General features: G+C 55.8%; 1 long non-coding RNA gene across 1 annotated transcript in view; it reads right to left on the bottom strand.

Annotated features, from left to right (window-relative positions):
• Positions 1-25,520, bottom strand: part of LOC102027832 — a 43,990-nt gene that overhangs the window by 15,570 nt on the left and 2,900 nt on the right. Inside the window, exons 2-4 of the long non-coding RNA XR_260110.2 lie at positions 5,216-5,346; positions 2,990-3,383; positions 2,344-2,485 (exon numbers count right to left, since the gene is read on the bottom strand). This is a non-coding gene — a long non-coding RNA (uncharacterized LOC102027832). The remainder of the gene's footprint in view (positions 1-2,343; positions 2,486-2,989; positions 3,384-5,215; positions 5,347-25,520) is intronic.

Raw genomic sequence — 25,520 nt, 5'->3', positions numbered from 1 at the left:
AAACCAGATACCCACTAGCAATTAATCCCCAACCTCTTCTCCTTCAGCTCTTGGCAGGCAGGGGCTGTGCAGCTGAGCTATCTTTCAGGCCCTGCAGCTCTTGGAAACACAAATTATATTCTATCTCTGGATTTGCCTGTTTTGAACATGGCAGATAAATAGAATCATGTGCTACATGATGGCTTCTTTCCTTAACACAATGTTGTAGCATGTGTTAGTCCCCCATTCCTTTTTCATGGCTGAATAGTATTCAGCCATAGTATCTGATAGTATTTCATGGAATTGGACTCCACGGTGTGGCTCTGCTGTATTTTCTTGTGTGCTCCTAGTTGGTGGACATTTGGGCTTTTCCCACCTTGTGGCTATGAAGGATAATATTGCTGTGTTTGTGTACAAGTCCGCACGTGCACGTGCTTTCATTTCCCTCTTGAACATGTCTTGGAAGGAAAGTGCCCTATTACATGGCAACCCCACATTTCCCATTTTGCTTTGTTCCATTTTCCTGAGATGGGGTCTCGATAAATTGCCCAGGCTTGTCTCCAGCTCCTGGGTTTCAGTGACCCTCCTTCCTCAGCTTCCTAAGTAGACTACAGTTGTATGTCACTGTGCCTGGCTATTAGGGACAATTTTAAAATATTATTTTGCCTTTTTTTGAGACAGGGTTTCACTCTGGAGTTCAGGTTGGCCTTGAACTCACTTTGTGGCCCAGGCTAGCTTCAAACCCTCAGCAATTCTCCTGCCTCAGCCTCCTGAGTGCTGGGATTACAGTTGTGAACTACCACACCCAGCCTAAAATGTTATTATTATTATTATTTTTTTCCAGTACCGGGAATCGAACTCACAACCTCACGCTTGCCAGGCAAGCACTGTGCCACGGAGCTAAATCCCCAGCCCCTTAAAATATTATTTTGGAAAAACAAGTAATGCTATTTTTGTATTAAAATGGACACAGGGGGCTGGGGATATAGCTCAGTGGCATAAGCGCCTGCCTGGCAAGCACAAGGTCCTGAGTTCGATTCCCACTACAAAAAAAAAAAAATGGACACAGGGATAGTGTGGATTTGAGGACAGAATTCAACTAGTCAAAGTAAATGTTTAACATTTTGATGAGCTGCTAAATGGTTTCCCAGAGCAGCTGAATCATTTTACCTTCCCACTAGCAGCAGATCAGGACTCGAATTTCTCCCCATCCCTACTACCTACTACTGTCGTTTTAGGGGGATGCTACGGTCTGAACCCCAGGCCTTCCACCTGCTAAGCAGGCGCTCTACCTGCAAGCCACATCCCCAGGCCTAAACCACACTTCGACAGAGCTGGCTCCGTCCTCTACTGGAGCTCTGTATGTACTGTTAACCACTGCTTATTTTGATGCCAAAACTGGGCTCTCTACTGGCTCTGGGCTTGCAAATAACACAGAAATGTTACTCGTCCACTCAAGCTTTCTCCTGTAACCACTGAGGAGACAGTAACCTGCCCGCAGGAGTGCGGAAGCTCGAGGGGAAAACCTGCAGGTGTCATCGCTGTTTCCCTGGACACCAGCACGGGGCAGCCCGCAGAGCACCCTGGCACACATCTCTCCTGGAGAAAAGTCCATCCAGGAGACAGCCTCTTATTTAATCCTCCAACCGCCCCCCGAGACCAGAACTGTTATCAGCAACACCCATAGTGAGGAAACTGAGGTTCCAAGTGGCCCAGGAAGGCCGGGGACAAAGGTCCTCCAACTTGACAAGGGCCTAAGGTGAAGGGTGGTGGGGAGGGGTTGTGGGATCTGAGGAGACCAAATCCCACCCTTGCACTGGAATTTAGACCTGGAGTTCTTTAATGCGCAAGCCTGCCTCTCTGTATTTGACCAGTATTTTAGGGCAGAATTCTGGTGTGCTGAAGAGAATCAGTGGGGGTCTGAGTTCGAGTCTCCTTCATCCTGCTATCAAAATGCTGTGAGGCAGCCAGGCAGGGTGGCACATGCCTGTCATCCCAGTGCTTTGTGAGGCTGAGGCAGGAGGATGGCATCAAGCCCACCTGAGAAACTTAGTAATTTAGAAGGGCTGGGAAGGTAGCTCAGTGTAAAGGTGCTGGGTTTAATGCCCAGTACTGAAAAAAACGCCATGTGATTTTCTTTAAGACCCTAAACTTCTTTGCTTTTGGCTTCTTCACTGCTCAGGGAAGGCCCTGGGTGGTATCGGCCGCCAGGGGATGCTGTATGTCCTGGCAGCTCTGGGGTGCAGGGGTGGATGAGGGTGAGGGTGGACGGGGCACCAAGCTTAGGGAAGGGATGGCTGCTACCTGGAAGCCATTGTCCAAGGGATGCTGAAGAGGCCCCCACAGCCCTGCCCGGCTTATCACCTGCTTGTCTCGGCTGCTCTTCCATGCGGCTCCTTGGGTTTCAGGCTGGAGTCTGCGATAGTGTGGTCGTGGGAGACCTGGGGGCAGGTAGGTGGCCGTGCTGAGAGCAGCCCCGGGCCTGGCTCCTCCTGGGTTATCTGTGCTAGGACAGCGGGAACATGAGAGGTTGTTATCGTCCCACTTCCCTCCGGAATAGGCGCCTCAAAGCCCTCTTGTTCTGCCCCAATGCCTGCACACTCCCAGCCCCCCAGGGGAACAGGGGCACCACCTGAGGGCTAGGTGCCTTTCCTCCTGAGCCACAGCAGGGGCAAGGGGTGGGCAAGGGCTCAGAGGTGGGGAGGACCCCAGGACTGTCACCACCCCCATGTGCTCACTGAGCATCTACTACGCCCCAGAACATAGTCCGGGAGATTTCACAGCTGTCCCACCAGTGTGGCCTGTCACTGAGCAATCTGGGTACTGGGAACCACCGGCTGGCACAGGCAGCCACCCTCTGCCAGGTCCAGGGCGAGGGTGAGGGCTTTCAGGACTGGGAGTAGGCCGCATGGCCAGGTGGATTTCAGCAACCTGCAGCGGCTTCCATGATCCCCAGCCTAGGTGTCCCAGTGTCACCGTGTCACAGCCAGGAGCTGGGAGGCGGAGATACCTGTGTCACACATGCCTCCTGCGTGGCCGTGGGACCCTCAGATCCTCAGCTGTGAAATGGGCCTGAGAGTGGCTCATGCTGCAGGCAGAGGGACAGAAAAGCCATGTACAGTGCCGCCGCAGGTGAGGGGAACAGAAGGCGTTGCTGGGTTTGGCCACTTCCCCAACAACGGCTATTTTGTGTTGGGAGTAGAGCGTGCGCGGTGCATGTGGGGATCCAGTGTCCTGGGCCTTGTTCTAGGGGCTAGGGACGCAGCCTTGAGCAGGCCCGGCTGGGCCTTGAGTTCAGAGAGCCTGACTCCAGCAGGACACTGGCACTCGCAGGCATGAGGGTCCGTGGCTGGGAGAGAGTCTGCTTCCTGGTCCTCACAGCACGTCACGTGGCACCAGCGGTTCTGCAGATGTGGTTAAGGGCTTGAGGTGAGAGGTGGTCTTGGGTCATCCAGGGGGTCTCGAGTAAATATGAGGTCATAAAAGAGAGAGGCAAACTGAGCTGCACACTTAAAGATCCTATATACCTGCTACCACCATGAAAAATCAATGATGGAGTTGGGCTTGGTGGTGAATACCTGTAATCCCAGCACTCTGGGAGGCTGAGGTAGGAGGACCAAAATTTCAAGCCCAGTCTGGGCAATTTAGTGACCTAATGAAAACCTATCTCAAAATAAAAATAGAAAACAGGGCTGGGAGGTAGCTCAGAGGGGTTCAATTCCCAGTACTGCAATAACTAACTAACTAACTAACTAAGAATAAATCCAATCTTACTGAACCATAGATTTTAGGATTTTTGTTTTGTTTTGTTTTGGTTTGGCTTTTTGTCTTTTTGAGACAGGGTCTCGCTATGCAGTTCAGGCTGGCCTTGAGCTCACTTTGTAGCCCAGGCTGGTCTCGAACTCACAACAGATCCTCCTGCCTCAGCCTCCCGAGTGCTGGGATTACAGGCATATGCCATCACGCCCCGCTGAACCATAGATCTTAAGTGGATGAGTTGTAGAGCATAGAAATGATAGCTGATCTCAATACAGCTATTTAAAAAACAGAAATGGAACCATGGTGGCATACGCCTATAATCCCAGCCCTCAGGCGGCTTTGAGTTCAAGGCCGGACTGAACTATATAGTGAGATTCTGTCTCAAAAAAATAACAATGCCAGGTGTGGTGGTGCATGCCTGTAACACCAGCACTCAAGAGGCTGAGGCAGAGGATTGCTGTGAGCTCGAGAGCAACCTCAGCTACAAAGTGAGCTTAAGGCCAGGCTGAACTGCATAGAGAAACCCTGTCTCAAAAAGACAACAAACAAACAAACAAGTAAACAAACAAATAAAAAAAAAAACCCAAGCCCAAATGGAGGACATTCTACAAAATACTCAGCCAGTATGCCTTGAAAAGTGTTGAGATCATCGCATATGGAGGGGACTGAGGCCACTTGATGACCAGATGTCACAGGGTCCTGGCTGGACCCTGGAAGAGGCAAAGAATACTGGTGGGGTCCGAATCAAGTCTGTGTTTTTATAGGGTCGAATGGGTGCGAGGGCTGGGGATTTAGCTCAGCGGCAAAAGCGCCTGCCTGGCAAGCGCAAGGTCGTGAGTTCGGTTCCTGGTACCGGAGAAAAACCAAAAAAAAAAAGAATGGGTGCGGTTCTACACACCAAGGTTGTGCAGGGAATCGACATCAGGAAAGTCGGGTGAAGGGTAGAGGGGAGTCTCCTGAACTAACCTTACTGCTCTTATATAAATCCAAGTTCTTCAAAATGAAGAGTTAAACAGAATAGAGGGAGGGGAGCAGCTCAGAGTTGGAGAGGAGACATGACAGCAGGGGAGAAATCAGAGGGTGGATTTGAAGACACTTGGCTGTGGGCTGGGAAGATGGAGGGAGAGGCCACAGCCCGAGGGATCCAGGTGGCCTCTAGAAGCGGAGAAGGCAAAGGTACAGATTCTCCTCCAACCCTGCAGGAGGAGCACAGTTCTGCCGGCACCCAGGCCTTCAGAACCAAGAGATAAAAGTGTGTACGCTAGGTCAATGTGGTGGAGCATGCCTGCAATCCCAGAACTCTGCAATGTTGAGGCCAGATTGGAAGTTTGGACTCAGCCTGGGAAACTAGTGAGATCCTGTCTCAAAAAAATAAAGTAAAATAAAATAAAATAAATAAAAGGGCTGGGGGATGTAGCTCAGTGCAAAGGGCCTGAGGTCAATCCCCCCTGCCCCCACAAAAAAAGGCATAAGTCACCTGACACTGGGTAGTTTCTGAAGAGGATTGTTTGGCTCGCAGTTCTGGAGGCCAGGAAGTCCCAGGGCACAGCACTGGCCCTTGCTCGGCCCCTGGGGAGTGTCTTGAGGTGTCTTGGCCTCATGCTGGTCCTGCACAGAGGAAACATGGAAAGGCAAGCTCATGTGGGTGGGAGTGAGAAACCCAAGGGGCAGCCCTGCTGGGTGAAAACCTGTTCTCTTTTTTTTTTTTTTGAAAACCTGTTCTCAGGGGTAGCAAGAGCAGAACTCATCGCTCAAGATTAACCCAGTTCTGTGGAAAGGCATTAATCCTTCCTGGTGACTGAATCACATCAGTGACCAAGCCCTAGCATGGGTTGTCATGGGGACAAGCTATCCTCAAACCACGGCACCAAGCCTGTGGTCATCTGTTACAACAGCGATGGGACACTCGGTGACAGCTGCCGGTGATGGGCACATGGCAAGGGGTCGGGCATGTTCTCACAGCTCCTTACCTGTGTTAGCTCTGTGCATGCTCAAACGCCCTCTGCAGAAGGCCTATTGCTCTGCTCTCTTCACGGATGAGGAAAAGGCACAGCAAGGTTAAGTAAGTTGTCCAAGGCCACCCAGCTGCCAACAGCAGCTCGAGATTCTCCCCCAGGCAGGTGGTGGCTAAGTCTGTATGTAACCCCTGCAGCCTGCTGCCTGGTTTCACCAAGCCTGGACAATCTCATACCACTGTGTAGGGGAGATGTTCTTTCTTTCTTGCTCGCTTGCTCTCTTGCTTTTTGAGAAAGGGTCTCACTATGAAGTTCTGGCTGGCCTTGAGTTAATTTTGTAGCCCAGCTGGTCTTGAACTTGCAATGACCCTTCTGCTCCAGCCTCCCACATGCTGAGATTACAGGCGTGCGCCACCACACCTGGCTGGGGCAGATGTTCTGTCACTCCATTTCACAGAGGGGAAAACGGAGGCCCTGCAAAGTTGAGCCCCTTGCTCAGGGTCCCAAAGCCAGGAGTATTCCCAATCTGTTTCTGCTGTACCTCTCTCCTGCCTCCACCCCCTGTGCTCCCTGAGTGACAGTATCCTTGTCAGATGTCCCTGGTACACTAGAGGCTGAGGGACATCCTGGCCCCATTGTTCAGGCCAGGAAACTGCCTTCCCTCCACGGACTGCGGAAGGCAGTCTCTGCGGGGAAGGCTGAAGCCCTTGTCCTGGCTGGGTGCAGGGCAGAAGACCCATGCTGGCCCTTTAAGGGGGAAGGAAGTAGGCCAGGTGGGCCACTGGGTCACTTTATTGGGAGGAGTGGACCCTGACCAAGGGCCAAGGATGCAAAGCCAGTAAAATGGAAGCTGGGGACATGTGTAGAATTGGGGTTCCCAGGACCATCACTAACCCCAACCCTAACCCTAACCCCGACACACGTAGTAGATGTGTGCGCACAAACATGTCCCGGCCCCAAAGACGCACAGCAAGGACCGCAGACCTGGCTTTTCCTCCCTCATCTTCTAGCCCACACAGAGCCAAGCGGGGAGGGGAGGAGGCAGTGTGGTAGGAGTCAGGGTCTCCTGTGGGTGGCAGTGGGGACTCCCTGTCCCAGCCAGGTCTGTGCCCCTCTAGGCTGGACCAGGGCTCAGAACCAGCTGTAGGGCTTCCTGGAGGAGGTGAGAGATCAGTAGAGCAAGGGAGCGGAGAAGCGAAGGTGTTCTGGCAGAGGAGACCCTTGTGAGAGAGCAGGAAGTCTCCAGCCAACATTTAAGTTCCAGCTCCCAGCCTGCTGTCTCAGTGGGGACCCTCTGAGCGTCCCCTGTCTGTGACAGGCCCCATACCTGTCCCTTTTGCCTGGGACTGCTGGCCTGGTGCCCTTGGGAGCCTGGCCACTCCCCTTCAGATCCTCTGCCTCTTGCAGCTCGTCATCTCAGCTGAGTGGCTTCACCTCCTTGTCACCTGTCCCTCCAGCTGGTTCACATCACCAAGGCCCATGGACTGCACCCATGTTTTCAAGAAGGACCCCAAGGGGCTGAGCACAAGGTGCAGGAGGTGGCAGGACGTGGTCTGGACAGAGGGTCACAGGCCCTCGGGGACCTCTGGGAATGGGAATGAAGTGGCTCTGTCTGCAGTGTCCAGGACAACCAGGAAACACAGGCTCTGGGGACATCTCCCGATTTGTAAGGGAAGGCCTGATGTTGGAGAACAGTCCGGACCACAGAAAACCTGGCCTCTTGCCCTGGGAGCTGCCAGAGTCACCTTGGCCCTCTGGCTTCTGCCTGGGTGACATGCAAATAAAGTGATATGCAAATGAGCACCCAGATTTGCATATAACCAAAGGCCAAGGAGGTGGCAGGCACTTGGCCTCCTTCCTATTTGCTCCTTCCCTTCCTGCCTTGTAGGTGGGAGCACTTTGAGGACAGGGCTTTGTTGTTTATCTGCAGCATCTTGGCCTAGACCTGAGCTGGGCACACGGGTCCCTCTTATTGGTTGCAGCAAACTGAATGAACGAATGAATGATCAGAGAGAGCACAGTGATGGAGAGGGATGTGTTGCAGAGAAAGAAGGGTGGGCACTGCTGATTGGCCATCACCTCTGGGGGTATCTCTTTTTTCTTCTATAGAATGGGTGTGGCTCAGGCCCTCCCAGGCCCACTGGACCAAAAGCACCAATCCCCCCACTGCTGTGTGACCTTGAACAAGTCATTCAACCCTCCTGGACCTCAGTGTCCTCTTTGCAACAGGGCAGAGATGACTCACTAACCCCGTAATTCCATCCGCGCCAAAGAGCTCTCCCTAAATATGGAAAACACAGCGCTTTCTGCCCAAAGATATCAATCAGACTCTATTATTTATAACTTCGAAAAACTGGAAATAACCGAGATGTCCAACAATAAGGGTATGGCTACATAAACTATGGAACTTCCACTTGACAAAATATTAGGCAGCCAATAAAATTGAGCTCTGGAGAAAGGAAAATGACACCAGGAGGAAAAGGCCATGATATAATGGCAGGTCAGAAAAAAAGCAGGCTACTGCCGTTTTGCCTTTTTCATTTAATATTCAGTATGATCTCAGCTGTGTTTTTAAAAAAGTGCTCCAACAAAAAACTATGGGAGGAAATGCATCAAACCTCAACAATGATTGTCTCTGGGTGCTGGAGCCGTGGGTGGTGATTTTTCTTCCTTATTTTGACTTTTCTGCATTTTTTTCAGATTTTCATGAGTAAGCATGCATTGTCCCTTTTATAGTAAAGACGCTAAAAATGGGAAAAAGGCATTTGGATTTGGGGCATGAGGGTTAGTACTGTTTAAGATCTGCCCAGGTGCGGGGGAAGCTAGCCTTTGGAAGGAGGAGGTAGCCAAGTGTGGGAACCAGGGCTGCCGCGTGATCCTGGCAACTCCTCTGGGCCCTAGGTGTGAGTTTTGTCAAATGAGGCCTAGTCACCTGGTCTTGCAAGGGTAGCAAGACCAGCACCTGGCTTAAAATGTCCTGGTTCTTATGAGTTCCCAGGAAGCCCGAGTTCTGCTTTTGGACACCCCAGAAAGATGTCAGCCTCTTTGCCTGGGAGTCCCTGGGAGTATTTTTGGCCCTGGAGGTACAGATGTTCTTGACTCATTTTGGAAAGTAGAAGTGGGGTGATTTCCAGAAACGCATCAGCGCGGGGGAGGAGCGTGGCCAGCAGTTAGCGCCCTGGACTCTGGGCGGGCTCCTCCCCCACCGCGTGACCTTGGGCCTCAGCTTTGCGACAGGCTCTGCGGCGCAGTGATCACTCAGAACCCTAAACTCTCTGTTTAAAGGAGGCCACCTCCCCAGACCCTTAAGGGTATGGCCCCTTTCTGGCTCCAGTCCCAGAAAGTCCGGCCCATTTCCAGGATGGTCCCCTGGGGAGCGCGCATGTGTAGCGGTGGCGTTTCTGGGGGGTGGGGTGGGGTGTCCCTGGAAGCTCAGTGCATCCTGATGGGATTGCCTCAGTTTCTCTCAGTCCCCGCTGTGGCAGTCCAAGCCTCGGAAGGGCCAGCGGTGGGGAACACAAGCTGCGTGGGTGGAAGTTTGCGCCCCAGCTCCAGGCCTGGGATGAAGCAGGCACCTCGCACATGCGCACACCTTCCCCACCGCCGCGGGCTCCCGGGCACAGTCCTGCGTGCGGTGTGGAACCTCAGAACCTGCATCCGGGGCGCTCCGAGGCTCCTGCCCCGACACACGTAGTTGATGTGTGCGCACAAACACGTCCCGGCCCTGCAGACGCACAGCAAGGACCGCAAACCTGCTTATGACTCGTGTGTGCTCGGTACTTTCCGTGGACGGCTCTTGCCCAGCCCCATCTTGGTGAATATTCGGAAGGATTCCGTGAGACAGGCTCTGAAGCTCTTCCCACTAGGGGCGGGGACTTGGAGCTCAGAGACCACCCAAGGTCACACAGGCAGCGAGGGGGAGGGTCAGGATTTGAACCCAGGCCACCTGGCTCGAGTCCACCTTAGGACTTGTGCTCTGAGAACAGGTAGACTGCTCCAGGTGCTGCTCTGGGAAGTGAGAACTCGGTATAGATCAGGCTGCCCAATGTCACACAGCACATGAGCTCAGTGCCCAGATCTGGTCCCCACCCCTGGGTCTGGGGAAGGGGCTCTTCACGTGTAAGTGTGAGTGGGGCCACCTGTCAGGTGCTAGCTTTTGTGACCAGTGCAGTGCCTAGCCTACAAATCTGATTGGACCTGACTAACTTCCTCCTTCGTTTGTTCATTCATTCATCCATCTGTCTGTGCCAAGCAGTGGACCAGCCTAGGGTACAGAGATGACCAAGGCTCAATTTCTGCTCCTAACCCAGGGACATTCATGAGGAGGCAACAGCTGAGATCTGGTCAGCTAGAGAAGGGCAGGAAGGGCAGACCAGGCTCAGAGAGTGTGTGATGCCCTGGGGAAGCCTGGCTTCTTGGGAGGATCAGGAAAGGGGACGAGAGGGAATGTCTAGAGCCTGATGTTGCTGGGGGCCAGTAGGGGTCAGGGTGAGGGGCAGCTGCCGGGTCCACCCCATCTCTGGAGGGATAAGGCCACCCCCTGTGAGGGAGGCGAGGGAGGGGAAATGCAGTCTAGGAAAGGATGTGGCCCCTGCCTTCCTGGGTCATCATCTGGAAGGGGAAGTGGGTGCTGGGGGCAGGGCTGGGTGGGCTGAGGTCACAAGGCAGGAAAGGTGGCTGAACAGCACCCCAGCTAGTCCTCCAAAGTGGGGAAGTTGGGAGGGAGGCAAACCAGCTCCTGGTTTTGTGACAGCACCTCTTGCCATGCCCCTCCTCCCTCACTTTCTCCCTGGCCTTGTTACTGTCTCCCCAGTGAATATGCTTGTGCCTACCACAGGGCCTTGGCACCTGCTGCTCCTGCTGCCCAAAATGGTTCTCTTCTTTTAACCATTCGTCTTTCCCACTGTAACCTCTGCAGAGAGTCTCCTGGTCCTTCTGAGCACTGTCCAAACCCACAGCCATCACTCTCCCCAACACCACCCATACTGCCCTGTGGCTGCCTGCCCATCTGCCTCGCCTGCCCCTCATCCATGCCCCTCCTGGGACATGAGCTACCTGGGGACAGGACTTGGTCTCTTCTGCTCACTGCTGAATCCCAGTACAGAGTCTGGCATGCAAGGGACACTCAGCAACACAGCACAGAGCACTTCTATGTGCCGGGCACCCCCCTCTGGGCAGTAACTCAGTTAATGTGCTGTGAGGCAGGCTTGTCTGCCTCTCGGGTAGGGGTTATGTCCATGTTTGATGTGTGGAAACTGAGGCACAGCAAGCAGAGTGACCTGTAGGTAGCAGCCCTGAGATTTGAACCCTGGAGTTTCAGAGACCCCAGAAGGTGGGAATGGAAACTAGTACAACCACTACGGAAATCAGCGTGGAGATTCCACCAAAGACCCAAACTAGAAACTCCACTGAACCCAGCTGTTCCCCTTCTAGGTATCTTCCTGCAAAAGCTAAAGACCTCATATTACTAGAACTAAAAAATAAAAAAGACATCATATTACTGTGGTCCATGCACACCCTCATTTATAACAGCGCAACTCATAACAGCTAAATCCTTGACATGCCCTCCGTGTCCATCAGATGACTGGACAAAGAAAATATAGCTTTTATTTTATTTTTATTTTAGATGGTGCCGGGGATTGACCATGGGGCCTTGTACTTGCTAGGCAAGTGCTCTACCCCTGAGCTTCACCCCTGGCCCTGGTTGCTTCTGTTTCTTGGCTTCTCTACCCAGCACTGCATAAAGACAGCAGTGCAGCTGTCTCTGGGACCTGCTGAGTTCCCTCCTCGGGACACGCCCCAGGCTGGGCTGGCTGGACCACAGCATGGTCCTACACGTCTTTTTTTTTTGTTGTTTGTTTGTTTGTTTGTTTGTTTTTCTCTGGTACCAGGAACCGAACTCACGACCTTGCGCTTGCCAAGCAGGCGCTTTGCCACTGAGTCCTACACGTCTTTTGAGGAATGTCCATGCTGCTTCCATGATGGCTGTTTCCATCAGCAGTGCGCCGGAGTTCCCCCTTCTCCACATCCTTGCCAACATTTGTTAGTTTTTGTTTTTGATGACAGCCACCCTACATGGGGTTAGATGACCTCTCGTGTGGTTTCGATTTGCATTTCCTGATGATGAGTGATGTGGAGCCTTTTTCATGCACCTACTGGCCATTCACTTGTCTCTGGAGAAATGTGGTTCGGATTCTTTGCCCATTTTTTAATTGGATTGTTGCTGTTGTTGTTGTAATTATTCTTATTAATTTTGTTGACAGCAGTCTGTCCTAAAAAGCTCAGCCTTCTTTTTCTTACCCTCTCACTATCAAGGGTTTCACTTGGGTGGAAAGGTTCTAGAACCATCCATCCATCCATCCATCCATCTACAGCTGTGCCCTGTGCCAGGGTTTTTACTGAGGGTAAAAAATTACAAAGTTCCTACTGGCAAGATGCTCAGGTAATGAGGGAAGAAGACAGATGGGGAGAATTGGTTGGGGGCGGGGAGAGGAGGAGGCTTCAGTGGTTTTGAGCAGCACCCCACAGATCTGCAGTGGGTCAGGAGCAAGCAGCCCCCTCTGCCTAGTGAATCAGCCAGCAAAGTAGCCTCTCTGAACAGCAAGAATCATCTCAGCCCTTCTCGGTGCTTCCTTCTGGGGTTCAGGTCTCTGGGAAGGGCTTGCCAGGCAGCCTGGTTTGGGGGCTCTGTGGCTACAGCTGGACAGAGGGTGGGAATGGCTGCCTCCATGGAGCCAGGGAGCTTCCACCCAGTCCATGCGGGCTCAAGGGGAGGGAACGTGGACACCCGCTCCTTCCAGTGGAAGGCCAGTGCTGCGTCATGAGACCAGTTGTCACCTGTGAACCACACACTTGCTGCCCAGGTCAGCTCCATGAACTTGAGCCATCCCTTGTCTTACAGACTGTGGAAGACTGTGCCGCACGCGTGCGTGCATGCGTGTGTGTGTGTGTGTGTGTGTGTGTGTTGTATGCACACTTGCATACTCATGTGCCCGTGAGCACATCTCTCTCCCACCCCAGCCAGAATGTTCTCTTGAGCCTTGGTTCAGTATGGGACTTCTGAGATTCCTCACAGCCTACACCTGGCCGAGGATTCTACTCATCACCCGTCACCTGTCACCCATCATCTTCTCCTGATTGGCCTCTCCTCTCCAAGTCCTGTACAGCAGCAGAAGTGGACTCTACAGAGGCAACCGGGATCCGCTTACACTTGGGCTTATGAAGAATTCTAGGAAAAGCAAAATTATGGTGCTGGAAGGCAGGTGGGTGGCTGCCGGGCTGAGAGGAAGAGGGGCCATCTAGGAAACACACTAAAAATCTTTTTTTTTTTTTTTTAAAGTACTAGGAATTAAACCCAGGTCCTTTGTACTGTGCTACACCCTGGCCCTTTTATTTTTTATTTTAAGACAGGATCTTGCTAAGTTGCCCATGCTGGGCTCAAACTTGCAATCCTCCTGTCTCAGCTTCCCAGAGTGCTGAGATAACAGGGACATGCAACCACATCCAGCTACAAAGGAACTTTCAGGTCAAGGAGAGCGTGCTACAGTCTGATCAAGATGGTGGTTATGTGACAGCATCCGTCTGAGTGTGGATCATCGGTGAGTTCTGTTGTGTGAAATTCCACCGCAGTAAAGCTGACATCCGCCACCTAACCTTCCTGTCTCCTCTTTCATCCCAGTGTTTGTTCAGCAGCTACTCTGTGCCTGGCACTAACCAGACGGGGCCAGCAGCAGCCAAAAGAGAGACCCGGCCTCAGCCAGGAGACAGCCCGGAAGGTGACCCCTCGGAATAGCACCAGTCGGCGGGGGGCACACCGGGGAAGCCGAGGGGAAACCAGGGAGGCCTAGGGAGCCAGCGCGACCAGGAGCTGTGAGGCTTCTGTGACTTGTCCTCTCCCTCCTTCCTCCTCCCAGAAGGCTTCCTTTAAGTCTGGGGCCCACGGTGGCCTGGGATGGGGCCAAGGCAGGGACAGAGGGTGGCTGGTGACCTGTTCTAGCTGAGGAGATGGCACTGAGGAGGAGACCCACCTTGCGCACAGCCCCTGGTATGCAAAGTCAAGGGCACACGCCCTGGGCCTGCACACACATTCCCACCGGGACACGGAGCGCATACACCGACACCTGGCTCCAGCCTGCGTGCAAATCCACGGCCCCAAGCTGGTGCCTGTGACTTCCGTGTGCATCCAGTGGCCTCCGTGCCCTGGGAACACACCCTGGCACAAGCACAGCAGATGCGCACTCTCATGCACACCTGCCCGCACACGTGGTAAGAACTAACGTGCGTGGGTTATTATTTATTTTTTTGGTGGTACTGGAGATGGAACCTAAGGCCTCCCAGCCAGCTCTCTCCCCACAAGTCCTCTCGAGCACTTCCTCTGTAGCAGTGGTTTTGCTGTCTTGCCAGCAGCTCTGTGAGGCAGGATGGGCCTGGATCTGTGGAACAGATATCTAGGATCAGCCTATTTTGTAGACGAGAACACAGAGGTCCCAAGGGGTCGTTTCTTGCCCAAGGTCCAGGACAGTCCATGGTGGCCCTGGGAAGAGAAGCTAGGCTTCTGGTCTGGAGTGTGCTGTCTGCAGCTTACCGTAAAGGCCCTCGGATGTTAGGGACCCCCTTTCCTGGCTGTCCTGCCCACTGGGAAGCTCTGTGCCCGCGTGCTCAGCACTGACTGCATACAGAGCCCCCTCCTGCCCTGCAGGGTGGGGATACCATGGGGCAAAGGACAGTCACACAGGGGCGGACCCCTCCAGGACTCCTAGACCTGCTCTTGGGAGGAGTGGCCTCAGGTGGGACCCCGTCCTCCCACTGCCCCAGGCATGGGAAGTTTTGAGGGGTGGGAATATCATGGGTGCTCCTGGGGCAGGGTGGGAGCCTCCCCAGGAGGTAGAAAGCTCTCCTTAGCTTTTGGGGGGCCGGCAGGGGTGAAAGGGTGTGACAGCACAGCAGGCGGGTCTCAGCTGTGCCGTCTGATGGGGGCGGCCTGGCAAGCCAGGGCTTTGAGAACCCGCAGCGCCGAGGGTAAGAGGACAGGCTGAGAGAGAGCGGGGCACACAGCGGGCTCCGAGCAGTGCCCGCCGGCCCCGGTCTGGGGCGCAGAACTCGGCCCAGGAGCGTGGCTCTCTCCCAGCTCTTCTGTCCTCTGCAGGAGGCTGTGCCCTGCCAGCCATTGTTCCGAGGTTTAAAAATAAAGGTTTCTTGGCCTGGGCTCTGCTGGCAGAGGGGAGGGGGCAGCGCCAGCCTAGGCCTGAAGGGCATCTGGTTGGCAAAGAGGCCTCACCCACGGCACCATCAGTGTGGCAGGAGGCAGGAGGGGTCCCCAGAGAGTCAGCAGCACCCAGCTCCTCCTGCCAGGGAAGGCGTGAGCTGGTGGGGTCAGGGTGCACCTCTCCTCACTGAGAGCTCCCAGCTCCCTGCGGCCCATGAGGGGGACATGAGCTCCCCCAGTCCCCTCTCTTCCCCACCACCCATCACCGAGGAATAGTAATGTTGCAGTATCCCCGGTGGGTTAGACACCACCATTAGATGAAAACTAAACCAAGACTCGGAGAGCTTTGGTAACTTACGTAAGGCCACGCGGCGAGCCAGAGGAGGTGTGTTGAGTCAGGGTCCCGAGTACCCCACTGCCTCGCACTCAGGCAAGGCTCCACCTTCTCTGGCTCCCGTTCCAGGCCCTACCCCTGGTCAGCAGAGTCAGGCAGCTTTCTACTTCCCCTAAGTGGCCAGGGACAGGGAACACCAAGGGGGGTCGTGGAGGGAGGAGGGAAGTAACAGATCTGGGGCCTGGAGGGTGCCAGGGCCTGGGGTAGGCATCTGTGCTCACCCCAACCCTGTGGTGGGGTAGAGGAGGACCCTGAGGCCCAGAGGGGCGGTCACTGCCCAGATGGGATTCAAACCCAGAGCAGCCTCGGTCCACAGCTTTCTCCTTCCAGTGTCGGAAGGGTACACAGGAGTCACCAACATGGAACGCTACCTCTCCTCCCACAGGAGTCAAGGGTGAACTGAGGCACTGAAGGGTGGGTGGGGGTGCCCTTGCTGGGTACGAGCGCCCCACCCTGGAGGATGGCAGGTGGAAAGCCAGCAAGGGGTTCAGAGAGCTGCAGCAGCTCCCATGGGGATCCCACCTTGGTCCCCAGCCCTGCTCATGCTGCCAGCCTCCCCACCCACATGAGAGCTGGTGATCCCCCGCTGCCCCCAGGCGGCACCCCGTACTGGCACTGGAAGGGGCATTCCAGAACCCCTCGCCCAGCCCCTGCCAATCCTGGATTCTTGCAGAACCGAAGAGCAGGAGCTTTGGGCCGATGCTCAAGGTGGAAGTGTGGAGAGGATTTGGGGAGGGACCGGGTAGGAGACAGGGCAGACCCTTCTCCCTCCCCCTAGGGATAGGGACTCTGGGGCTGCCTGGGGCAGAGCTGGGCCAAAGGCCGGTGACAAACACTTCTTAGTGCCCACTGTCAGAGGTGTTCCAGGGAGAGCTCTGGCTGTCTGTGTGACCTTGGGCAAGTTGCATGCCCTCTCTGGGCCTCAGTGACTCACAAAAGGGAGAAACAGGTGACTCCTGCTTGGTGCCTTCTAGCAAACAGCTTAGGACACTCAGGTTTTATCAGTGCCCTCTAGCTTCCTCCAGCCCATCTCCAGCAGCAGCCAACTTGCCCTGAAACTGTGAGTCAGGAGCCCCTGCTGGGCACTGGTGGGGCGCGGGGCTGGGGCTTCCTCCCCTCTGGCCCCTGCTGACCTGCCGGCGCCTGTCCCTCCCACCTTCCTGCAGCCACAGGGGCCTCCTGGCTGCGCCTCGATCTGGCCAAGTCTCTCTTTTGCCCTAGAGGGCTGAGCCCCACCCAGGGCTTCGAATAGTTCTTTCTGGTTATCCAAGCCTCAGCTCAAATGTCACCCCTCCAGTGGCCTTCCCTGACCCCTCCACACCCCCCATGCCTCCGTCACACTTGTGAGTTGTCTCCTTCACGCCACGTCTTCACGACCGAAACTGTCTTGTTCCTTTATTGTTTACTTGATAGCTGTTCCTCTTCCTCTGGCCTGTCACCTCTGCGAGGGCAGGGACAGCTCGCCAGCGCTGGCCCCCCCACGCAGTAGGCTGTCCATAAGTCACCGTGGCGAAATTCAGGCAGGAGGCAGGGAGGAGGATTCACGACCCGGGACCCCCACAAGGCTCGGAGCCCCAAGAGTGCCATAGCCCCAGACCTGGAAACCCCCTGGTTCTGACCACTGGCTGGGTTCTAGGGTGACCTCATCGCTGCGAAAGGAGGGCAGAGGGGCAGGAAGCCGAGGACGCATCAGAGGGGCTAAATTTAGAGCGTTTGATTCAGCCCAGGCGGGACAGTATTCCTGGAGCCCCCATTGTTCGTGAGGGGCCAGAGGGCAGGCTGCCCATTGAATGGGGGCCCGAGCCATGCCAAGGCGTCTGGGCACGTGGGTTGGGGGCAGGGGTGCGGCTGTTCCCGCTGGAGAAGCAGCCAGGCCAAGGGTCTGGCACAGCGGGTGGGGGATGGGCTGCCCTTCCATTTCAGGCTGAGGGTGGGAAGGGGTTTCTGGGGGTCTTGATTACCAGCCAGAAGCTGCGTGACCTCTCGGCAACCGGAGCAGCTATTATTCTCCACCCCATGCTGCCATTCTCCTGGCTTAGACTTAGGAGTGGAGCTGCCAAAGGCCCTGTGGACACTCTGGTGCCCCGACTTGCAGCCTAGGACGGCAGCCCCAGCTGTGGTCCCTGCCACACCCTCCCGCAGGTGGTGTGGGCTCCTTCCCTGACACAGCCCTGCTGTCCCCTACCGGGCCAGGCAGCCGCAGGTGACACGAGGCTCGGCCTGCGCAGGCTGGAGAACCCATTGCCATGGCAACCCAGGGTCCAAGCCTGTGTGGCTCTGGAGATGAGCTTGAGCTGAAAGGCGTGGAGAGGAGGCTGGCGCGGGCAGGCTTCTGACCCCGGGCCTGCCAGAGCTGCCTGGCTAATCCCGCGGGCCCTCCAGGGTGTCCTGTTTCTGCGCCCACGCGTAACCAGGCAGCCGAGGGAAGGTGGCGAGGGGACCGTCCTTGATTCAGGGCCACCTGGTGGGTGACGGATCAGCGGGCCAAATGCCTGGGACCTTCTGGCTGCTGTCCGAGTCCCCCCTCCTATCCCACAAGTCCCACCGAGGCTCAGGAAATCCCTTGGGCCACTTGCCCTGGAAATGAGGGGAGGGGAGCAGAAGTCCCGGTGCACTTGCTCTGTACCCCAGTGTGTGACAGGCACAGAGAGAGGCCTCACGCTGCTCAGGGCTTGGTCCCTGCCTGTCCTCTTTCCTCTTCCCATCTCAGGGGGGCCTTGGAAATGAAGCCACCTGCCTTGTGCTCTGGATGAGTAAACCGAGGTCCAAGCCAGGCTCCCTGGGGCCGTTTGAGCACGGCAGCTCCGCCCTGAAGCCAGGGCCTGCCCAGCACGGGTCCCCAGGAGCTGTGTCTCCCTCCCAGGCCCCCTGCCCTGCCCTCCTCTTGATTTCACATCATGACTCATGTTATCATGTTCTTGGGGCTGAGTAACCACCTGAGTTATTTATACTCTGGCTTAGCAGGCTTCCTTCCCTCCTCCCAGCCGAGCCCAGGAGGACGAGGTGGGGGTGGCGGAGCCGGGGAGGGGGGATGCAGCTGAGCACCCCCCACATCCCCTCCCCTGGGGCGCCACCCCCGTAAAAGCACCCAAAATAACCATGACTGCCCCAGCACAACAGGATGGGCCTGGATCTATGGCATCGATACCTAGGATCAGGATAGTTTGGGGAGGGGGGAATTCCTTTCCCGAGCGAGTCACCCGTCTGGAAAAATAAAGAAGGAAAAAGCTGAAAAATTTCCTTCCATCAAAACAGGAAGGAGCTGGGAGGTGGGGGCGGGCAGGAGATTCAGGGCGGAGGCTGAGATGTGTCCTCCACGCAGAGGTGGTCTTCAGGGTGGGGGGCCGCCCCGGCATCCACACACAGGACCCAGGGGCTGCGCCCTGAGTAGCTCCATCCGGGCCATCTGGGGGCGTTTCCATCCCAACTCCCGGGCCTGTGTGGTGTGCAAGCCTCACTCACACCCAAGTCACAGACACGCTCACACTCCCTGCCCCACGGGAGTGTCTTGCTCAGCCCAGGCGGGCAGACAGGGCATCTGTCTCCCTGACTGGTTCTCCTCTCCTCCCGCCCCCCAGCACTGTCCAGGGAGTCCTGTGATTCAAGTTCAAGCCCACTGCCACCTCTCATCAGCACAGCAATCCTGGGGAGTCACTGCCTCTCTGCGAGCCCGGGTCTTCCCTACGGTCACAGGGGTCTGGTCATCGCCAGGCTGCTACCCAGAGCCAACCGTGGGGACTGTGAGGTCTGTAGCCCACAGGACACCTCCAGGCCAGGGAACTGTGCCCATGGCTTCCCTTTCTTGAATGAGCGCGTGTGGTAGGCACTTTCATTCATTCGTCCGCTCGATTAAGCCCATCTCCAGATGTGGTCGGTTCCAGAACCTGACTCACATGGCTGGGATGGGCCAGGACATAGAGCAGGGAAGGATGAAGGAGTTGCATCAGAATGTCAGATGGAGGCCGTGGCCCATTTTCCCAGGGCTTCTGCCTTGAACCTGGGACACTGGTGACAATCTGGTGACTTCTGCAGCGATGCACCAGTGACTACTGTGGGTGTGTACACTCAAGGAGCCCTGTGCCCGGCCGTGGCAGTTACCACTGAGGCCATTAGTCATTCCCGCTGGGCTGCCCTCTGTCTTATGTAACCATGCCTCAGGGTGTCTGTGCAATTGTCTCCATCCTTACAGCTGTCTTCGCACCTGCCTGCCTCAGCCTGTAGCGCTCGCCCGCCCCCAGTGCAAGGGGCTCTGGGATGGTGAACTGGCACTGCTATGCCCAGTTCTTCGTGAGGACACCATTATGGGCACCATGCCCACCTGTACAGCTCTCCCATCAGAGGGTGTCTGGAACCCCCAATCTACAAGTGAGGCCTTGGACTCTGCTTTTCCAAGCACAGGACTTGGTTTCCTCATCTATAGAATGGGGATAATATATTTTCCTTAGATTGTTGGCCAGATTTTAGGTGGTTGATGCATAAGTGGGAACCACAAAAAACTAGTCTTTTTTGACTTTAAAAAAGACTTTCTTTATTGGTTCACAGCAAAAATGAGCGATACAGAAATACCCCATAACAGTCTGTGGGGGGAGTGAGGGCGGGCTGGGGGAACGGGCAGTCGTGTCTCCTCTGTGCCAAGCAGATGGGTAGAGAGGCCACCAGGTGATGCTGGTATATGCTGTGTGGGTTCGAATCCCAGCCCTGCCCTCTCCAACCCTGCCCTTGGCAAAGCTGCTGGAGGCCTTGGTTTCCCCCACCTACAAATGATGCCAGGGCTCAGCTCCTGCAGGCGAGCCACACAGCTAATGCGAGTGAGTACACCCCGGGCCTAGGAGCAACCGCCTGACACACCAAGTGCCACCAAGCGCCTGCGCTTATGAATATTGATGAAAGATTTGTGACTTTTATACCGTGGCTGGGTTCCCATTCTTCTGACAGGCCTGCCTCATTCCGGCAGTTACAAATAGTTCCCTCTGGCAAGCTGGTCCCCCACCCGGAGGGGCTGCCTGCTACCTGCCTGCCGCGCTCCCTCCTGCCCCTCCTTTCCAGGACCCTTGGGACCCCCAGAAAGCACATCTGTTTGAGGGAAGGCACGCTAACCCAGGCCTAGCCCCCCACACCCAGGGAGCCTCCTACCCTAGGGTGATGGGCGAGTCCTGAGGCCCCCAGCCCTGCCCAGCATCCCCCTCCCCCCCGTGAGTCATCTGCTGTACAGATCATGACGAACCAAAGGCCAGGCAGCTCTGATCCAGGCCATGGGGGGAGGTATCACGAGACAGGGAGATGGTGGAAGTGTGGGCTCTGGTGTCACAGTCTCGGGTCCAGGGCTGGCACTGCCACTTCGTTGCTGGGTAGTGCTGGGCAAGCTAGAATGCCATCCCGAATCTCAGTCTCCTCCCCTCCAAGTGTGAACAGGATCAGAGCAGCAGCTGGCAGGGCATGTGGGGAAGACTGAGCAGGCCTCCTGTCCTTGCTGGGAAAGGCCAATCATTGCCCTACCTCTGCCGGCAGACTGTGATTCAGGAAGAGGGTCTGGCCCTACCAGGGAGGCTGCCGTGATTATTACAGTGCTGGAAGCCCAGGAGGCGCCTCTGGGTTGGCCTAGGCCTGGCTCTGGCTGGACCTCCTCGTTGCACCTGGGACCACTGGTGACAAGTGGCCTCTGCAGGGATGTTCCAGGACTGCGGTGTGTGCACCCTCGGAGCACTATGCCCGACTGTAAGGGCGCACTCAGGTGGGGCCTTGGAGAGCGCCTCAGCCACAGCCCCTCACTGCCCAGCCCACCTGGCTGGGCTCCCTCACCCCAGGCGGGCTGGACTCCAACTCCACCTGCTTTCCAGGCAAGTAGACCCGCTGCCCATCCAAACATCCACATCCTCTTCCTCGTCTGGAGCCTGGAGGAGCTAAAAATGCACCGGCTCAGCCCCAGGAAAACAAACAAAGCTTCCCGCCCCTTTGTACGAAGCCCAGGCCCGAGGATGCAGAGGGGGCTGCTCTAACTGGGCCTCGGGCTGGGGTCTGTCTGTCTGCCTTCCTGGGGTCTCCCTGGAACTCACTGTGTGGCGGCCAGAGCCCTCCCAGGGTGGAGACCCTGTGTGAGCACAACCGGCCCGGGTGAGGTGGCAGCCCTTCCAGCCTCTGGGAACCACAAAAAACCAGTTCACCTTTCCTAGCCCTGGCTCCGGAGCTCAGAGACCAGGGAGTGTGTGAGGCTGCGCATGTGTGTTCATGCACACGCAGCTCGGGGTGGTAACAACAACCATCACGATGACCGACATTTGTGCAGGGCCCACTCGGTACTTTCAGCACTGAGCAAGTACTGACTCATCCAGCCCACTTTCAGGGGGGTACTGCTGCTTCTATGCTTTACAGATGAGGAAACCATGGCTCTGAAAGGTTACAGAATTTGTCCAAGGTCACACTGCTAGCCAATGGGTAGAGCAGGGCTTTCACCCTGGTCATCTCTGACCACAGGACTCTCTAAACTCTCTAAACTCACCCTCTAAACTTCCCTTTGCCTATCTGTAAAATGGGTACACATGATGGTAACAGCTTCCTGCCCAGGAGACCATGAGGTGGCCCAAGCAAAAGGCCAGGAAGTTCTTTTTCCGCCAGCAAGGCCTTCTGGGAGGGGATAGCCAGGGGGTTAGGGCAGCCAGTGCCCCCACGTCATGTAGTGGTGGAACACGGGCTCTGCTGTCACGCAGTTCCCTGGCTGGAGCGTGCCAGACCGCCCTGCCATGGCCTTGGCAGCCCCACTTCCTCCTCTGCAAGGTGGGAAAAGGAAACTTGCCTGGGACAGTTGGTGCCAGTGCTTCAGTACAGAGAGGGGACCCGGTACCCAGCATTCCCACCCTTCCGGACTTGCGGGCCTGGGCCGGGACTCACCTTCACAGCATCTCCTTGCCTCCCCCAGCGGAGTCTGGCACCCACCCCTGTTGCTGCCTTAGTTTGAAATCTTGTGTTGCAAACCCCTCCCCACCTCCTGCCACCTTTTAAGAAGGCTCTGGCATCTCTGTACCAACTGACCATGATTCAAAGGGAAAAACTGGCAAGGTGTTTACTCATGTATTCCTTCCTTCAGTGGACATTTATTGAGCAACTAATGTACACAAGGAGCTGCAGCCTTTACTCACCATGAGCTCGGTCTAGGACTAGACTGACAGATGCGCAACATCAAGACAATACTGCAGGACACGTGCTGTGGGGCCCAGAGTGAGCGCCAGGCCTGCGGGCTTCCTGGAGGAGGTGTCAGCTACGAACAGCAGAAGTCAGAGATGGAGATGTGCTCTGAGCAGTCCTGTCTGCAAGGGGAGGGCGCAGGGGCATTTCTCTCCACAGGGCATTTGAGCCTAGGTGCTAGGCAGACCCTGCTGCTTCTGCAGGTCCCTGTCAGGCTGCCTCTATCTGTGCCGACATCTGCATCCATCGCAATGATCTGTGACCCTAAATGCTGGGACTGGGTCATTGCATTTTGCAGTGTTTCACACAGGGCCTGCACACAGTAGGCACTCAATGCCACTGCTCAGAATGGCCTCGCCCCTCCCTCACCCCATCCCTGAGCCATGCTGTATTAATGTGTTCATGTTCACCGAAGCCCTAGGTAACGTGTGTTACTGTGAGCCCGGGCTGGTGGTACGCACCTGCAATCCCAGCTACTCAGAGGCTGAGGCAGGCAGATTATAAGTTCCAAGCCAGAGGCTGGGAATTTAGCTCAGCGGCACAGTGCCTGCCTGGCAAGCACAAGGTCGTGAGTTCGATTCCTGGTACCGGAAAAAAAAAAAAAAAGGAAAAAAAAACACTTCCAAGCCAGCCTGGACAACTTAGTGAGACTTTGTCTCAAAATGAAATTTTAAAAAGGGGTAGGGATATAGCTAGTGGTAGAATGTACTTGCCCAGCATATATGAGACCCTGGGTTTAACACCCAGTACAACCAAAAAAAAAAAAAAAAGTTGCCTGTCACATCGCCTGCCAGGGAACAGCCCATCTCAGCGGTCTAAGCATGCGACTCTGCAGCAGGACCACCTGGGTTCAAGTCATGGCTCTAGCACTCTCTGACCTTGAACAAGTTGCTCGGCCGCCCTGTGCTCATTTCCTCACCTGTGAGACAGGACTAACATAGCACACAGAAGCACCGTTGGGCTGCTCAGAGAAAGAACACGCCCACCCCAGGGTCAGCTCAGCAGTAATGGTAGCTATGATCATCTGCTCAGAGACAAGAATACAGGTCAAGGTCAAGATCACCTGACTGTCAGATGGGACAGGGCTTTTTTTGGTCTTTTTGAGACAGGGTCTCCCTATGCAGTTCGGGCTGGCCTTGAGCTCACTTTGTAGCCCAGGCTGGTGATGATCCTTCTGCCTCAGCCTCCTGAGCGCTGAGATTACAGGCATGCGCCACTACGCCTGGCTCTGGGACAGGGCTTTTTAAGATCTAAATTTGTAGACATCAAATGCGCTGTGTTTGTGACCCCCTCCCTGATCTTGCTTGTCACTTTGTCTCCTCAGTGGATCTGTTCACTCAGGTCTGTCCAGGGCAGGCCCTGAATTAGCAGGGATGGTCTCATCTGAGCTCTGCACGTGGGCAAAAATTCGTTTACAACTGTACTGAGGTACAATACATGGCACGGATCTGTCCTGATACGTGGGTACGCCTGTGAAGCCATCGCCACAACGACAGGAGACACTTCCATCACCCTAAAAATTTCCCATGCCTCTTTGCAATCCCTCCCTGCCTCTGATACAGCTACATCTCCAACTCTGAGGGATGAGAAATGCAAAGTACTGAGAGGGTAAACGGTTCTCCCAAGGATGAACCAGGATTAGAACCAAGCCACCCGTGCGCAGGGTGCCGCCCGGCTGTGGAGCCACGGCACTTGGGGGCGGGGGGTGGGGCGCAGGGGGCAGGAGGAGCGTGGGCGTCTGTGGCTGTTGGTAGAGAGGCCACCTGGGAAGTCTTCCCTGGCCGGCTCCGCCCCAGCTAGGACCATGAAGAGGCTTCGGTGTGCTCAGGGTGTGCTGTGGGAGGAAGGGCTGGCACTCCACAGGGACTCATGTGGCTACAAAAGGCAAGTGACAGAGGCAGCGTAAACGAATGAGATCAAGGTGCCCTAAAGCCAGGAGGCTGGGCGACGCAGTGAGCCTGCGGGTCCTGTGGTGGGTGCTGGGCTCAGCGTGCCTGCGTGTGACTGTGTCACTGTGACAGTGTGACTGCTGGAGGCTGGGACACAGCGGCTCCCTGAGCTGGGAGTGGAAGGCGTTAACTGTGTGAATGCTGGTGTGGGTGGGCAGGCCCCGGGTCTGCAGCCGGGGGCCGAGGGAGGTAGTAAACATCAGGGTGACGGCAGGATCACGGTGGCAGCCCTGCCAGGATGCTGCAGTGTTGTGGGGGTTTGTGTGACTTTGCAGTTCCACAAATTCCGATTCAGCCTAAGCTGGCAGAGTCTGCGGTGTGCCAGGCAACCAACTAGGAGGAGGAGACGTGGACCGGCTTGCAGCTGAATGGCACGGCTGCGGGGTTTGGAGCATTCACCTTGAGGCTGGCTCCTGCTGGATGCTTTCGGATCTTTCCGACATTTCATCCATACAGTAAGCATGCTCCCGCTTTGAGGCTAGATGGAGGAGCACAAAAGAAAGTGACTTGCCCAAGGTGACCCAGCTAGGAAGGCCAGACAGGATCTGAATTCAGGCTGTCAGGCTGCAGAGCCTGAGTCCTTCCTGTGGGAGGCTTGGCCTCCTGGCCCGGCCCTGGGACACCCCCTTAACCACGTGGGCGCTTAACCTGTGGAGGTCACTATGCTGACGGGTGGGGCGGCCGGTCACTCCTAGTTCTTCTTTCCCAGGGGCCAGATTGGCTGACAGCAGGGCTACCCTGGGTTGACAGAGACCCCCCTAAGCGCCCCGCCCTCGCCCCAGGCCCTCCTCCAGCTTTGCCCCCCTCCTGGCGCTGACTCTCGGCCAGAAGAGGAAAGGCTGTCTCCACCCACCGCTCGCACTCTCCCTTCTCCTTTATAAAGGCCGGAACAGCTGAAAGGGTGGCAACTTCTCCTGCAGTCGGGAGCGGCCCGCCTGCCTCCCTGCGCGCCCGAGGCCCCCCCCCTCCCCGCTCCCCGCTGCCTCCCTGAAGGTTCCCCTCCGGCCGCCAGCGCCCATCTTTCATTCCTGAGAGGGAGAGATATTTTGCGCACACACACATACACACACGCGCAAAAGAGGAGAAAAAAAAAAAAAAAA

This window comes from Chinchilla lanigera, unplaced genomic scaffold (genome assembly GCF_000276665.1).
Source record: "Chinchilla lanigera isolate Chin_1 unplaced genomic scaffold, ChiLan1.0 scaffold00012, whole genome shotgun sequence".
Taxonomy (NCBI): Eukaryota; Metazoa; Chordata; class Mammalia; order Rodentia; family Chinchillidae; genus Chinchilla; species Chinchilla lanigera.
This window is presented reverse-complemented; position numbering and strand designations above follow the sequence as displayed.